Here is an 18074-nt window from a genome sequence, read left to right as displayed (position 1 = left end):
TTCTTACCTCTCTTATATCTTGCAACATCTCCATTACTTCTATTTCTATTACATTTGTGGGTGGTTGTGCTCTTTTACATGAACTACAACATTATTTTTTGTAGTTGCCTTCCCATAGCATGCATTAGAATAATATGTAGTACATTTCCAGCTTATAGTTTCTGCTGATGCTGTTTCATAGCTGTAGTTATAGCCCATGTGATTTAGTAACTACTTTTATTTCTACAAAGTGATAAACTTTGCAGCTTCTGTCATTGTATCTGAAAGTAAAGCAATAGTATAAATATATAAAATATTTTAGCGATTATATATATATTATTCACATTCAAAATTATGCAATCACTTCTATTTTTTAAATTTACATGTATGTTGTGTGTAGATGTTTTTCGTTTTGCGGCTTTTCCATTGGCAGAGTTCGTATGTGGTGCTGGTACTAAGTTTTCAGTTTGATAAGTTTCACTTTAAATGTTAATTTGTTGTTAGTTTCTAGACGTTGAGGTCATTAGGTTTATTTTTGCTGGCTATTTGACTGAGTTCATACTTTTGTATTAATTTATGTATACTTACTATCATATCTTTTTGATGCTTTTTGATAGTTATTTTCAGACAGTTTATCACTGTTTCCAGGCTTGGGTTTTTCTTTTAGGGAGTCTATGTGAAAAGATAGAATTTGGATAGTATTTGTATTAATTATTTGTTATGCATGATTTTTAGGTTGGTTAACAATTACGTTTTAGTGTATATATAAATTTTACTACTCGGTTTAGTACTTGTTGAAATGTATATATTTTTCCTGTGATTGTTTGGTGAGAAAATCCAGCAGAGTTTCTTCGTTTAGCAGCGTTTGTTGGTTTTGAAGTTGTTTAAACTTGTGTGCCTTTTAAATTATTGATTTAATTGTTTGTTTGATTTTATTGGTTTATAGTTTTATTTCATAGATTGGTTTAGTTTTAGTTTAAATAGTTTTTGTTCATTTGGTCCTTCTATGGTAAACGTTAATTTAGGTAATATTTTTTTTGTGTGATGTATAGTTAGCTATTTTTGAATATAAGTATTTATATATATATGATTCCAAAAAACTACCTTTTCACCTGACTGTGTTCATTTGAAGGACCCACACAAACAACAGTGATATTGCCAAAGTAAGAACTTTCCACGATGGTGTTGTAAATATGGACTTCCAGATCGTACAATTTTAATAATGATGCAATGCACTGTGGGACTTGTATTTTTCACAAAACCAGTCATGTGACTTACAATTTAAAAAGCACGTACGAGTGCATTATGCAAATTCAGTATCTTTGCTTCCACCCGTGATCAAGGCTAAGGAAATGCCGAAACGTTGGGAAATGGAAACGGAAAATTATGCTCTGCTGCTGGGTGCCTGATTAAATACCTCATCCCCAGTATTGGGCCTCTGTCTTTGTTTTACACTTGGAGGTGTGTTGATGGGCTGCTCCGAGCCCATTGTCCAGAGGCCGCCCTGAAGGGTTGGGGGCTCCAGAATCGGGGAATGCTGTGTTTGATATATATATATATATATATATATATATATATATATATATATATTACTCAAACCTTTGGTATTTTAGTGCCAAAGAACCGGGCCCATATCTGTTTTGCATGGTAGAAATTAATTTATTGCATCAAATGGCAACTCTTTGCCCGACGCGTTTCGGAACAGAGATCCTTTATCACGGGTCATTTTTGTTTGTTTCAATAAAGTATATATTACGAAAGTGACAACATCACAGTAACATTAACATAAACAAAGGACTACTGCACCACATCCAGGGCTTCGTTAGATTGGCAGCCATCTTAGAATAGTGTTATTTAAGTTGATGCTGGCCTATTCAGATTCATAGAAACAGGACATCAGCTTCATTGTTTCACATATAAGTAAAATGTATCTGATTTAGGCATACATTTGATAATTCATTCATATTATAATGCACAGTATCATTCTCTATATTTCACAATTCAGCCCAGGTGGGCAAACAATGATAAATTGTCCAAAGTTCCAAATTTATAACTCCAGTTTCAACTTATGGCGCATAATTTACAATTCCGCCCCTGTGGGCTATTTACACAATGCGTCTTGTACATTTTAGGCTTATCACTAACATCCCATACTTTGATGATGGTGTCTCCATCTCCTATATGTTTTTGTCATAGGAGACGGAGACACCATCATCAAAGTATGGGGATGTTAGTGGGAAGCCTAAGATGTACAAGACGCATTGTACAAGATGAAACTGGAGTTATAAATTTGGAACTTTGGACAATTTAGCAGGATCAAAGGTGAATGTCTAATCTCAAGATAGTGGAAAGGGACATCTAATGACCTCAGCAATGCACAGTTAAAACATACAATTTTTGACAAGATGCAACACTCCCAATGGTTCCCAGGGAGAGGAGATCAATCAGAATTGAACAATATTGGGGAGTCAATCATCTTCTGAGCCATCACACAATGGAAGGGTCCAGCTGCACAACATTCCAGAGATATCTCAAAGCAGGATGATACATGGCAGTCAGCTTCCTCTCAGCACAGGTGCAGAGATAAAGGGGCAGGTTTATGAGTTCTGGCGCATCTCTGCAAATCAGCAGGGATGCGCCAGAACTGATGCGTCACGCAATTCCCTCCTTGCGGCACCACAGATGCGCCGCATTTACAATGCGGCGCACCATGGTGCAAGGAAGGGCAGATGCGTGACGCATCTTGTGGTGTACGGGCGGCGCATTGCTGGAGCAGCGTCGCAAGTGCGACGCAACTCCTGCAATGTACAGAGGCCACCCATACATAACGTGGTGCGTCACTCCTTACGCCTGCTTCAAGCAGGCGTAACGATTTGACCCAGCAGCGTCGTAAAACTGACTCAGTGAAATCGTGTAGATTTCACTGCGTCAGTTTTACGGGGTTTTCCTACGAGGGAACGCCCACCCTGCGACAGAACGCCCACATGAAACCTGACGCAGGTTTCATGTGGCGCAGGGCTTTACAACGTGATGCATCTGCCTAGATGCGTCACGTTGTAAATAGGTCGCAGGGATGCGCCACGTTTCCGCGCTGTTGCGTCACGCAACGGCGGCGTAAACGTGGCGCAAGTCCGACATAAATCTGCCCCTCAGTATTTAACATTCAGGGAAACACACACAGACCAACAATTCTCACAGAAGCCAAAACTTTTGCAACAATCTAATTAGCGTGAACTACTGCAGCTGGGCTCCTGAAACAAGAGAAACAACACAGCGGCCAAAACTACATTTTCATATCAGAATTAGTCACTTAAACTAAAGCCTACATGAACTATTGCTAACTTAATTCAAAATCACACTTTACATGTATATGATGAGGAGATTAATATATATGTTATGCATAACATGAAATTAGGGACAGCACGTCATCAGAGAATATGGTAAAATCAGTATAAGAGATGTATAATCATTTCTAAGTTGGTGACTGTACAGAATACTCTATGTGTGAAAGTTGTGTTGACAATCCACACTGAGGCTTCTTTACCTTGAAGAAAGGATTTCAGGCCTCAAGTACTGAGCTTTTATTCATCCTCAAATCCTGAGATTTATAAAAACATAGCTTCTGCTACCTCAAAGCACCTTTTTATAAATGTATTAACACTTTTTTATGAGTCAGGAAATTATTTGCAACTGGTAAAAGGGCTTTTACAATCTATTACGAATCATAAACAGAAAAGAGGTGTCTCCTGCTATATGTCAGTAGTTTGAGTGAGCAGTTAAAGCCTCAAACCATTGATCACTTACTCATCCCAAGCTAGAGTGGTAACTGTTTTGCAAAGTGGAAGTTGTATTTATGTGATAGATTATTTTGATATTCATTTCAGCTGCCTTGGATTGAGTTGCCAGTGGTCAAGGTGCCCACTGCCACCTACCACAATTTATTCCCAACCAGGAAGCTTTTTTTTTTAAAGCAGCACCTTTGCACTAAAAAACTGTTTCTAATTCGAGAATGCAAATGCACAGAGGTTCTCTATCTATTTCAGGCCTCCGTCCCTGCATGTCCATCTAATTACAAGGGCCACTAATTGAAACCTGGTAATGAATATTCATTGAAGAGGTAATTGTGTGACTCCTTGTAAATATACATATTTCTCACTGCAAATTTCATTCAAATTCACGAAAAAGCTAGCTGGCAAATTGCACATCTATATGTTGCCAGTGGGAGTAGAACATCAGGCCTTAAGTTCTGTCACACTCTGTGCACATGTGCACAGGAAGATAATAAAGAGAATGAGACTGTGCGAGCTTATGAAACATAAATCCCATGGCATAAATGAGTGACCTATGAGTGGGCTAAAGAACGGTGATGGATTAAACCCAGATTTGTTGACTGGGTGTGAGTGTTTGATTGGTTCAGATGCTCCGTCCATCACCACCCCCTTTTGTACCGCTTTGTTCGCCATAAGATGGCAGGGTATGCTCAGACGTGAGTCCCTTGCTCACTTTGCCATTGGATTCAAGCAAGCCTGGCTGAAGACAGCTGTAATGCCAGAAACCGGTCCTAGGAAGCTTGATTCCGGTCCAGGGAAGGCATGGCTTGGCAGTTCGGGCGGGACTGTTCCCATGAGGCACAGGGTGAGACTGATTTGCATATGGCCATGTCTGAACTGGTGTGGCAAAGTGGGCTAAAGAACGGTGATGGATTAAACCCAGATCTTGACTGGGTGTGAGTGTTTGATTGGTTCAGATGCTCCGTCCATCACCACCCCCTTTTGTACCTCCCCCCCCCCTTTTGTGCCGCTTTGTGCACTGTGGCCACTTATCACCTTGCTAACACACCTTTACATGTGCAAACAGCAGCAAACAAGGTAATTTAGAGGGTGAGTCCAGCTGGGATTCCTATGCAGGATGGGGACAATCTCCTGGGGGCACAGGGCTGGTAGAGAAGCTTTGAAAGAGACCCTTCACCCACCAATGAGGTTTACCAGCTCCACTTTCAGAGCAATTTAGAAGACCACTCCCCTGAACCCTAGCCCACTCTACTTTGATGGCTTCTATGTGATTTCTATAAACTTCAGCCATAATCGTTCATGTGAACGATAGATAGCGTGTGTGCCTATGGCCCTTTATTTCCAACTGGCCAGTTACATATCAGATTAAAATAGTAAGACTAGGCAAGGCCAATTCATCTGCAACCATTATGTGAAATCTGACTGTGATGTGCTGATGCTTTTCTGTTCTGGCTGGGAGCAGATGTCAGAGGACAAAGGCGCCCAGATTGATCTGTCCCACCCCATCTCCAGGCTCTGCAGCACATCAGGGCAAACATGAATGCACTCGCCCAGCCCACTAACAAGTTGACCAAGCGTTCAAATGAGAACTGAAAGCCTTTTATTTACTAAAGTTCTAAAACTGCCAAAGGACTTCCAAAGGAAAAGTGATGCAACCACATGAGAGGATGATGGTAAAAGAATGAGCTGCAGCCAATTTTGTTTGTTGCTACTGCTTCAACATGCCACTTAAGTGAACAGTATATGGACTGTTTAATGCTAATATAGGCTTTTGTGTGTAAGTATACTATTAATGATTATTTTCTTAGTACACAATAAAAACTTAAATTGTTTTGTCAGCTTGTTAATAATTGCTTTACATCGCAATGGAATTCATTTATCATTCTTAGGAGAATTAAAGATTAAGTCAAAATCTTGAAGGATTCAAAGGATCACTTGCATTGTGCAAGCAAATGTTAGCAGAGATGCTTAATCCACTAACCCATTTTAATAATGTTGGAACTTGTAGGGTGCAGTTTGCAAAGATCCCTGCAACAAACACACAACCCCAGCACAAAATCTTATTAGGATACAAATGCTTGATCTGCAGATTACAGCAGTACTCTGAGGATGGCACATTAACCCCCCATGGGCTATTTTATATTGATTCAAACTTGTGATCAGTGGATTAAAAACATACCTCTCTTTTGCAATTACATTCTGTGTCAGAGTTACCTTAGAGTATTATATCCAGAGACTGGCTTGATTGCAACAGGTACCTTAACCCAATTATGCAACATTCTGGCAGACAAAAGGTTGACTGGTATTGATCTGCAGCTCCTGCCTCCCTCCTGCTTTCCACTCTTTGGAGCTAATTATGAAGCCGGTCGGATGACTGTCCGACCGCCATCCTCGCGAGCCCTTTCCGACCGCTGAGGCCGGGAAGCTTCCCCCCACCGTATTACGATGCAGCCGCTGGTAACGCAGCGGTCACCTCTACGGCGGAGCACATATCCCCAAACATGTCCGTGCAATTGCGTACAAAACTCACATTGAGCATGTGACTTGTACACAAGTGTGTGACATATGTGGTGGTATGAGTGATGTAAAAAGGACGTGGCCTCCAACCACCTGTCAGCAATTCCACTGTGTGGGGCTTACTGGAAATAAGAGGTGGGCTAGTAGGCCCAAAAGGACCCTCAGCAGCGCAGGGGACTTCGTCCCCAAACCAAGAGCACACCAGGAGGCGTGTTTGCAGAGTAGTGGAGAAAGGGGGGCTATGAGGGCCCCCATCCCTTGACACTTTTCGGCTCCGGTGACCCCATCCCCCAGGGCCTTACCCAATTTTTTGGAAAGGAGATAATCTCCCCTTTTCAATGGTACCCCTCCCTAGTGGATCCTTTTCTTGGGGATTGCCCCAGGAGGGTGAACCCCAAGCAGGGGGTGATCCCCAAGCAGGGATCCACCCACAGGGCTCCAGGGAGGGAAGAGCCACCCCTTGGGCAAGGGTCTTTGCTCTCCCCATTTCTAATTGGCATATTCAGTGTTTCTGCCCACCCGGGGTGCAGATGGTGGCTGTACCCCCAATCTGCACCACCCTGGGGGGGGCAGAAAGCACCCTAAATAACAGGGATTCTTTTTTTATAGTTCTGGGGTGGGGGCTACCCAGAAAGGGCATGCAAATGCCCCCACCTTCCCCCCAAAAATGCCAAAGTCTTTTTGTCTCCCCAGGAGGCAGATGGGGCAATGGCCCCTGATCTGCCCTCTGGGGGGGCAGACAGGCCACTAAGCACCTAGGATTAGGTTTCTTTTATAGGTAGAGGTGGGTGATGCCAGAATGGGCATTCCAATACCTCCACCCCAAAACAATTGGCACAGTCTTCATGCCCCCTGGGAGACAGATGGGTCCAATAGCAAAGGGGGGCACCTGTGTTTTTGGTCCTGGGCTTGGCAGCCATCTAGGGAAACTTACCAACCCCACCCCTTTCTGAAAACTAGACACCCGGGGCAGTCCAGGGAGGTGTGATTTGCATGGATCCCCCAAAGTTTATCTACCCAGAATCCCCTACAAACCTCAAATTTAGCTGAACAAATCAGTTTTCGCACATTTCTGTGTGGAAAACTTGTGGGATTACTGGGCTGGCACACATTTTCTGCCACCAGCATTCCCACAGGTCTCCCGATAAAAATGGTACCTCACTTGTGTAGGTGGGTCACGTACCTGGGGCAGGGAGGGGCTCTAAAGTTATTGTGGAGACATCATCAATTTTTATCACAAAACAACCTTGTTTTGCAAGGAGAGCACCAGCATTTCTGAAAGCTAGACACCCTGGGGAGTCCAAGGAGGTGTGACTTGCATGGATTCCCCAATGTTTTCCCACCCAGAATCCCCTGCAAACTTCAAATTTAGCTGAAAAAATTATATTTTTCTTACATTCTGTGTGGAATCACTGTGCCGGCACAAAGCGACAGTATTGGTGAGTGGGTTTATGCGTGGTTGTATACATAAGTGAGTGGCTGTGTCAGTGACTCAATGGCAGAATTTGTGAATGTATAAATAGCTGTATCGATAATTTAGTGGTTGTGTCATGGACTGTTTGGTTGAGTGAGTGGGTGTGGGAGTGGCTGAATGTGTGAGTGGGTTTATCCATCAGTGACTGTATGAGTGAGTAAGTTGGTGTACAACAGTCTGTATGTGTTATTGAACGTGTATCTGTGTGACTATATGGGTGAATGAGTGAGTGTGTGTCTAATTGTAGGGGTGTGTGAGTGGCTGCATGGGTGAATGAGTGGGTGTATCAGTCATTGTATCTGTCAGTAAACAACTGTCTTATTAAGTGTTTATGGCTCACTTAGTGGGCGTCTCATTGCCAGTGTGCGTGAGGTAGTGTCTTAGTCATTGATTATATAGCTCAGTGAGAAGCTGTGTGAGTAAGGGTATGGCTAAGGTAATGTCTGTCTTAAGGAGTGCTTGGAGTAGACAGTGAGTGTGTTAGTGACTGCCTGGATGAGTGAGTGGGTGTGTTAGTAGCAGTGTGGGTGTGTCAGTGGGTATATGGTTGAGTGAACGGGTGTGTGAGTGATTGTATGTTCTAGGAGTAAGTGTGTGAGTGGTTGTATGTGTGGGTGTGTGACAGGGTGTTTCACAGAGCGTTTGTGTGTTTATCTGGATGATGTCAACAGTGAGGTTATTTGAGATGCCATTAGTGATGTCACTGACCATGTCATAAGTGATATATTATGCCAGGTCATAAGCAGTGAATTGCGGGGATGCAAGTTGTAGTTAGCTCAGCTAACTGTAACTGCTAAATTGCTGAAGTGGAATCTGAGCCTAACTATAACATCCCTGTAACCTTTGTTTTATTTCAGTGAATTTCTATATTTTCTAACGCAGAAGGGGGCTGGCCTTGTTCAACCCCCTGCATGCATCGAACCCTGTGCCAGGCACAGCAGAATGCCCCACAGGCATACAACTCCACGCCACGCATGGCCTTCAGCCGTGCATGGCTGTTTTTGTCCTCAGGGCCTGTCCGAGGGTCATCCCCCTGCACGATTTCTAAGTGGGTGTGTTATCTGACTTGGTCTGTGAATGGGTGTGTTAGTGTTTGAGTGAGTCTTTAACTGCATGAGTAAGTCTTATCACGTTGAATGGATCAAGTAGCACAAAGCTACAGAGCTCGTTCTAAGATGCTCTCTCTCTCAAGGCAAGGCAGAAGTACACCGGGCACTGTCCCTACTTCAATACATGAACTTGCAGGGCAGTATACCACGATGCAACGTAACATCATACCATTCAAGCAAGTCACCTCCTTTTCAGGTAACTTTCCATGCGGCAGCGATGCTCCCAGGCCTTGGCTCTCTCTGATGAGAAAGAACACTGTCCCTCATTATCAGCATTGCCATTCAATGTATCTTCTCCACCCTAAGCCAAACTCCTAAAACAAAGACATTATTCTAACTAATAAGGATAAAGTTCTCCACCTGCAATAGAAATGTGGGAAACAACAAATTGCACAGGCATATGAAAATCTCTACCAAGTCTAATGTGAGAGCTTCCAGGGGAAAAATACAATTCAGAGTTTGGTCAGCATAATAAATGGTGCATGATTTCATAAAAGCACACCTATAAATGAACATTATTATTGGACACTCCTCAATTTGACACATTACGCACGCACATTAATTGTGAAAACATTCAATAGCTACAAATACGAATTTTGCATGTTAAGGTTTTCGTCTAACCCCTTATAATTGAAACGTTCATTTCTTCATGTTTACATTGAAATATATCTAACACTTCCTTTGTACATTATTACAATACACATTCTAATGAACCAATGTTAACACAGTAAACGATTATATGTGGGTGCAAACTACCCATGATGATAATACACCCCTACAAATGAAAGAGCAAAATTGCGCTCTAACCCATGCCTCACTTTATTAATTCATTGGTGCTTTCGAATGGCTGGCCACAGCAAATTGGGCATTTACATAGATCATGATCCCTGACCGCATAGCTCATCATGAAGCATCCATGTTGACATCCATCTTAGCACAAGAGGAACAGTGTCTGCATTATTAGTCCATGACATCACTCCTAACTCCTCACTACTTGCAGTGTTAATTCCTCCTTGGTGGTTGTGTTTCCTAATTCTTCTGAGGATTTCTAACTGTAGAGTGTCCATTCTTTTTATACCACATCTTCACAATATCCAGCACCATTCTCTTTAAGCTGGGGGCACATGTTTTGCAACCTACACGCAGACCATCCTGCTCCCAAGGTGCCACCATTTGACACACGGTATTGGCTTTGGTCACACGGTGAGGAGTCAATATCACACAGTGTGCACACAATTAACTGGAAACCCCTGCAGGGAGCAGTTTTCCAGCTAATTGTTTGGAGGCTCTGAGCAGCCAATATCCATTCCAAGGTGTGAAACCTCGCCAGGACATCTGTGGCAGCTTTGAATGCTTTGGTTTTGGTGGTGTGATAGGGCAGCAGAGGGGTTTAAGTTTGTAAGGCTGTGCTCAGCACAACCCCCAGCCCCTCAAAAATCCCTACCTGGTTCACACACAGTAAACAAGCATTTGCAATGCAATAGGTCTCGCATTTGCGAAATTTTGAGCTATTGGCCTTGTAAATGACAATGTCTTTTATTTATATGTTTTGAAAAAACAACACATAGATAAAAGGTTTGTCATTTAAAATGCCAGCAGCTCAAAGTCTCGCAAATGCAAGACATGTTGCATTGCAAATGCTTGTTTGCATAGCCTTAAAACAAATGTAATACAAAGTGTGTGTGTGTTTGTGTGTGTTTGCTAGCTAGCTAGTTTGACCTGTAAATCTCGTAAATGTGTGTATACACTAACACAATGTCTACATAGCCTTAGCAATTGCAGGACCTCCACCTTATGCCCCTGTCCCCCACTCCCCACTCTGTCTCTCTGCTGGGAGCAGACAGCGACCTACTCCTGGGCATGACTGGTAGGACAAATAATGTATCTCAGACTTCAGAGGTGCCTCAAAGGAGAGCATATCCATAAATGTTGCCAGCCCCCTAGGTGGGGGTGAGGGGGGGGCGGTACGAAGAGCGGGCTTCCTGTCTGCGCATATCTTTGTGTTGTGCAGTTTAACTAAATCCAGCTCTAATCTTACCTCATGTCCTCCCCACCCCCTTTTCTTTTCCTCTCACACCCCCTCAGAGGCATAGCCCATCGCCTTAGAGGCCCCTGGCCCCCAGGAGCAGGTCTCAAGAGAACGCGGCTCCGCCCCCTCCCCTTTCACCCTAGAGCCCCTACCTATCAGACGCCTGGTGTTCCATTGGAGGGGACAGGCGGCACGCACGCCCAGGTTTCCAGCGTTTCTAGAAATTCAAACTGGAGAGGGAAAGTAGATAGGAGTACAGGCTGCAGATAAAGAGGAGAGGGAGATACAGGCTGGCGGAGAAAGGGCCGAGAGGGGTGCAGGGTGCAAAAAAGAGGGTGCAGGTGGCACAAGAAGAGTACAACGGGGTACAATCTGCAGAAACAGGAGTGGAGAGAGAGTGGTGCAGGCTGCTGAAAAGGTGGCAGGGAACAGTCAGCAGAGAAAGAAGGCACAGGCTGGAAACAGAGATGTGAAGCGGGGCGCCGGACCCGGAAAGGGGAGAGAAGTGTGCAGGCTGCAGCAGGGGAGTGCGGGACAGGTCGCAGTAAAAATTGGAAATACGGGGTGCGGGTGAACTTGAAAGGAATAAGAAGGGTGCAGACAAGGAGGGAAGGAAAGGGAGCTTAAAAACAACAAGGAGAGAGGACAGGGAGAGAGGATAGAAGCGAGAGAAAATGGGCAGCAAAAAGGGGAGGGAGGAAGTAGATGAAGCGACAGAGAAGAGAGTAGACAAGAGATGCTGGGGTGGGTTTAGCACAAACAGGGCGGTGGAGCCTGAGGGAGGAAGAATGCTGTGGTAAAAAGGAGATGAAAAGATTAAAACATATCGGCTGGGAATTGGCGAGATATGAGGAGCGCACAGTTTAAATGGAGTGGGGAAGGCAGAAGGGGCAAGGCCAGGGCTGAGTGATAGGGTGCTTTTAACGAGTGAGCTGAATTTTCTCATATAGCGCTCCCTGCAACTTGCGGCACTAGGTAGAGTCCTCTCTTCAGCCCAGATGTTCGCACAGGGTGATCCTCCGAGCTCAGTTTTGTCCTCGCGTCCTCCAGCCATGACTTCCAGGCCCCGCTAAAGGAGCTACAAGTAAGGGTCAATGGGCATCGGGGAGATGCAGAAATATGGGACACAGACGCATGTTGGCATGACGGGCACAGCCTCATAGTGCCAATATCGGCCCACTCACCAGCCCGCTCGCAGCAACATGCATGTCACAGAAATAAGCAGACAAGACAACTTTTTGTTGGAGAAAAGTAGCTGCAGGTTTATTAGCATATACACATGCCAACAAGGTGGGTTATCTTACAGACGATCCAAAGGCAACCCACCACTCGCGGCCTACCACCTGATGGGCCAATTTGCAACGTGGCCTTAGCCAATCGTTGCTTAGCGGTTGTGGTCAGGAGATAGCCCCTCCCATTTCCGGTGAACCATTGGTCCACCCTCTTGCTCACGCCCCCACCTACGAGGGGCGGAGCGTTCAAGCGACCCCCGGTTGTACAGGTTTCCAACCGCCCGTAGGATAGCGAGGCGCCGTCGCACCCCAGGGTCCACCGCACAGACTTCCTGGGGATATTAGGCCTCAGCATCTTTTGTGTTCCTGAAGAGGGTACTCCTGTGTACCTTTCGGCCTCTGGATCGCCCTGTAACTCCGCCTGCAACACAAATGAGAAAAGATTAGAAGATATTTCCCCCCCACCCTGAAAACGGTATGCGGTATGGAGGGAAACGGCGTCAGGGTGAGGGGACGGCGGATAAAGAGGCCGCTAGGTGGGCGGGGGAGGAATATATACTCTTGTGGCACTATGGGGGCCGCCCTCTTACTTGTGTCCCCTGCGGGGACGTGTCGGTCGGCCTGCACACTCGTGTGACCCTGTTATGCACCAGTGTTGGGACAGCCTGTACTCTTGTGTGACCCTGTTGTGCACTAGGTATCAATACATGGTGTGCTCTTGTGCAAGGATTTAAGTGTGCCGCGTCTCAGGCATACTATTGAAAACCGACTTTGAGACGGGTCCACTCCAGGCTCCATTTCCACGTGCTCCACTGTACTGGCAAAAAGCTGATCAACTTCTCAACAGCACTGTAACAAGCGCCCCCCATTGCCAAAACCCTTGTTCTGTTTTGCACCCCCAGTCTGTTAAGCTGTCGGGACTTCAGCTTCGGCAATGGCGGCCACTTGTTTTGTATCTGCAGCACTCCATGCATGTTTTCACTATAAGTGCTGTATGGGGGCGACCATGCTGCAAATACAAAAAAGCATTTGCAATGCAATAGGTATTGCATGTATGTGAGTATGAGCTATTGACATTTCAAATAACAATGTATTTTATTTTTGTTTTCGTTTTTAAAACATAAATAAAAGTCATTGTCATTTACAATGTCAATAGCTTTAACTTGCGTAAATGCGAGACCTATTGCATTGCAAATGCCTGTTTTACTACTTACTCAGGTATGCGGGTATTTTCCTTTCTTGATTAGGGCCCAACACACCATTTTGCTATGGTGGGTATGAGTGTGGAGAAAGGGTTTGCCTGTGGAGGGGGGTGTGTAGCCTGTGGACAGGCAGTGCCTGGTTCATATATTCAGAAATGCAAAGACTCAACCTGTCTCCTCTTCTAAAAATGTAAAAGATAAAGCTAAGTTTGAGGCAAAATCAGGCTGCTCTGGTGGCAGAAAGAAAGCAGCGTAAAATATACAGTTCCTCTTAGGCACGATTCAAACATGGTGGACAAAGGCAATCAAAGTATTTTCCCCTCAAAAGTGCAAGCTTTATGTAATCTGTTCCTTGCGCCTCCTCCCGAGGGATAGTGGGAAGAAGGCGCTGATAGCGTGTTTCCCTCACTGCCCCGTCGAGCGGCGGGCCTCTTATCTGACAGGAAACAAATAGGGGCGCTTGAGAAAGGCACAGGCTTCAGACTTCAGACATCTTGTGGCCTCGATAAGGGCCCGCCCTAGAGGGGTAGGTCACTGGGTGACATGAGCCAAGAGCAAGGTCTGCTGAGCTACAGGCCCTTTCCGCCATCTCCCCTCTGCCGGCCTGGACTCCACAGAACTGATTTCTGTGACCGTCCAGCAAGAAGCCGTCCCTGCTCCCTAAACTAATGACTTCTTTCACATTTCCTCCAAACTTTGACAACCACGTGAAATCCGTCGAGCACAGCCCTTTGCCGAAAAGGTTTCACCCCAGAATAAAGGCACGCGCCCGATGAAGCGCCGACACCAATATACGCCGATGAATATTAAACAGTTGTTTCCCTGGCGGTACACCCGCCCCTTTGTGAGTACTACCCTTAGCCATGTGCCCGTGGAGGCCTGGTTCACAAAGCCTGTTTGTTACAGATATGCAGGGGACGGCCCATCCGGACTGGATCCTTTAATTCACTGCTTGTTTAGATAACACGCCCCCTATAGATAAGAAATATCATCACGAAAGCCATGAACCAAACGATCCAGTCCGGATGAGCCGTTCCAAAAGGCAAAAGGGCGGTAACAAAGAAGCCTCATTTTCAATGGAAGGCCACCGTTTATCATAAACGATGACGCCTGCAATGAAAATGATGGGCGGGGCTTCAAGCCCCCTTCTGAAATCACCTTGATCACAAGAGGTCTCGCAGAGCAAGCAGCACTTTGCTCTGCAATGCCAGGCGAGACCTAAAAATGTTTAGAAGTTAGCAGGTCTGCACCAGCCTGCAACAAGAACAAGCATTTGCAATGCAATAGGTCTCACATTTGTGAGAGTTAGAGCTAATGGCATTGTAAATTAAATTGTCTTGTAATTATGTGTTTTGTTTGGAGTGTAGTGGATGTGTGCGGAATGGAATTATGTGGGTTGTATTGAAAATGTTAGCTGTGCAATTGTGTGAGGTGGACCTGTGTGGAGTGTGTTTGTGTAGTGGAATGATGTGGCATAGTGAATAGATAGGGATGAGAGCTGCATAGAAATATGTGAAGCAAGATAGAGTGGGATACGTAGTTTGTGTGGGAAGTGGTGAATACTTCAGCATTTGCGCGAAAGTGAAGAAAGAATGGCAAAGTATATTTACCAAAAGGGGAATTGGTGCGGCTGCTTTGGTGGCGGTAGAGAGGTTGCTTATTACTGAGACGGCCTCGCCTGGGGGTACAGGGGGCAAACAGAAAAGAGGAACAGTGGCATGCTTCACAAAAAGGCCTGCATGGTTTAATAGGAACAATGTCATTTTTATAGAAAGCTGAATAATGTGAAATTATAGTGAGCTCATGGGCTAAACAAATTACACACCCATGATCCTGGGGTTGTTCTGTGTACAAGTGTGAGCGTTCCCATGCATCCATGGATGTTTGCAAATTCCTAGAATTTACAAAGATATCTAAACCTGGGAATGCGTCTCAATGGTATACCTCACAGACCCAGTCGTCACGCGGGGAAAATATCTTTATTTCTCTGCGTTACTTCCTTTTCTAGAAAAAGGAAAATGCCCTTAAGGATTGTTTTTGTGTACGAATGTGCCCCGTCCTGTACAAAAACAATCCTGCTCGTAACGCCGGTACTCTTGCAATATGGTGCAAGGGTGCCTGCTTTGGCACTGGGCAGCACACAGTGCATCAGCGCTAGCAGGCAGCAAAATGCACCATATATTTGTAAATATTGCACGTTTCTGATGTCTACCTTTCAAGCAGCACAGGAAGTTGCCTTGCTGCGGTGCATTGATTGAAATGTTAGTTAATCTATTTGTTTGTTAAACTGAGGGGCAGATTTATGATGGGAATGCGCCACGTTTGCGTCACGCAACTGCGGCGTAAACGTGGCGCATCCCTACGACCCATTTACAACGTGACGCATCTAGGCAGATGCATCACGTTGTAAAGCCCTGCGCCACTTGTGGGCGTTCCGGCGCAGGGTGGGCGTTCCCGGGCAGGTGCGCCTCGCAAAAGTGGCTGAGTGAAATCTATAAGATTTCACTCAGTCACTTTCAGGCCAATGCTGCGTCAAAACCCTGCGACTGCTTGAAGCAGGCGTAGGTCTTGACGCAGCATTGTAAAGATGGGGCACCCCCGACCCTTGCTGGAGCTGGGTCGCGCTTGAGACGCAACTCCAGCAATGCGCCACCTTTACGGCACAGATGCGTCACGCATCTGTACCGTTTTTGCCCCATGGTGCGCCGCATTGTAAATGCGGCGCACCATGGGTGGCGGAGCTGCGGCGCAAAATAACTGGCGCATCCCTGGGGATGCGCCAGTTATCATAAATCTGCCCCTAAATGTTTTAATGCGCCTAAAACCTATGGATTTTCAACAAACTTATTGAAAGCATGCAGTACATACGGTTTTATCTGATTTATTTTAGATGTAGATGTTTCTTGTGAAGGGTGAACCTCTGACACCTCTGAGTCAGGAATGCTTGCCACACAAGCAGCAGTGATTTCTTCATTAGGGCGGAAGAGCATCAACCCCCTCGCCCACTGCAAGCCGAGGGTAGCAAATGTGAAAAATAAAATGGAAATTAAATGATTTCATTGTCATTGAATTTTCTATTGATGTCCTGCCTCAGCCTGGCCGAGCTGAGTGAAAAGCGGGGTGTGTCCTCTGCTGCTGATTGACAGCATGGAGGACTCGAAGTTATGGCCAGACACTCCAAAGTGCACATGTCAGTTTGGCCAGCTGTGTTACGATGGCCAGCCTGGCATGCGGGATGTACAACGCGTTTTTTACAATGCAAGTCGTTACCACGACTTGCGCTGTAGGGGTCCTGGATGTTCCCCTGGCATGCGCACTTTATAGCTCTCCAAACCGAGCTGTGTTAGACAGCTGAGTGGAGAGCAATCAAAGGCCTCCAGGGCCTGAAGGAACATCCAGCCAGCCCGCTCCATTCAATCCTGGCGCTTCTCTCATGCTGGTTAATAGCATGAGAGCCGCATCTGGATTAGTGTGGCGAGTTAGCTGTTCGACTCGTGCTCGGAGTCACAGACTATAAACACCGAGGACGCGCAGCCCATGGGTAAGTAACATTTCATTTTACTTAAAATGTTAGTGTAATGCATGTCAGTGATTTAGTTTGCATTCATATTGCATGATGCTTGTTTTATTGTTTGTCTTTTGTGAAGCGGCGGGGCACTTTACTCGCCCAACCACTTTCAAATGTTACCAGCCGCCACTGCGCACAAGGAGAATGATGGACTGTTTCATGAATGCCCCATGTGTGTTTTTTAGTCAATTGAGGTGTGATTGGGCTCTGAAAAACATTATTTGACCCCATTCCGTTTTGTAAAGGTGAGGGATCTGGCTGTATATAGGGCAGCACCAGTTAAATTGGTTTCTGGTGTTCTGGTGTCAGAAAACTGCACCGGGACAGTCAGTCCCGGTGCAGTTTTCTGACACCAGAACACAATCAGCGGCGCATGCACTTTATGTGCTTTGCATCCAGAGCAGCAACCTGCAGGGGATGAAGGACATCTCTTATTTTCAGTTCCATCTGGGCCCAACATAAATCCTCAATTAAAGGACCATCAGCACAAGTCTCAACCTGACTGGGAGCGAGCTGGGGCGTAACACCTTGAAGCCAATGCCATTTAATTCCACTGACACTCAGCGGGATCACTTCACACTTCACAGCTTAAGATATAAACTAAGATTTGGCATTTGGAGGAAGGTTTTTGACTTTGTCAAGCTATGCTTATATGAGAAATACATGTACTGTAAGTATGTCACTTGTATCTGTTTAAAGGAATAATTACTAATAAGCACTTAAAAATAATGTACTAATAAGTGTTTTATCAGCCAAAGGAATCCTTTTAGCAACCTTAGAATAACACAACAAAAACTAGGATTAAACAATAAGGTTCTGAATTCATGCCTTGCAGTTTGAATGCAGCTCCTTGATACCAGTGCACAACTAACTAATCTAGATTACAATGAATGTAACTTGTGAGTTGAAGGTAACAAAGAGATCCATTTAAGAAAAGCAGTAACCCGCTGCGCCATCTAAATATAATATACATTTGAGTTACGCTATTTTATGATGGGTCAACCCTATGGGTCGACTGCAACCCGACAGCGCCAGCAACTGCATTCAATGTTACCAATCTTATACCCCGAAACTTGTGGAGCAAACTAAGAACAATGCAATTTATTCCTTAACCCTGCCAGACATTTTAAAATACAGTCCAATTAAGTGAGACAAACAGATTCAATATTACAT

The sequence above is a fragment of the Lissotriton helveticus genome, chromosome 7 (genome assembly GCF_964261635.1).
Source record: "Lissotriton helveticus chromosome 7, aLisHel1.1, whole genome shotgun sequence".
Lineage (NCBI taxonomy): Eukaryota > Metazoa > Chordata > Amphibia > Caudata > Salamandridae > Lissotriton > Lissotriton helveticus.
This window is presented reverse-complemented; position numbering follows the sequence as displayed.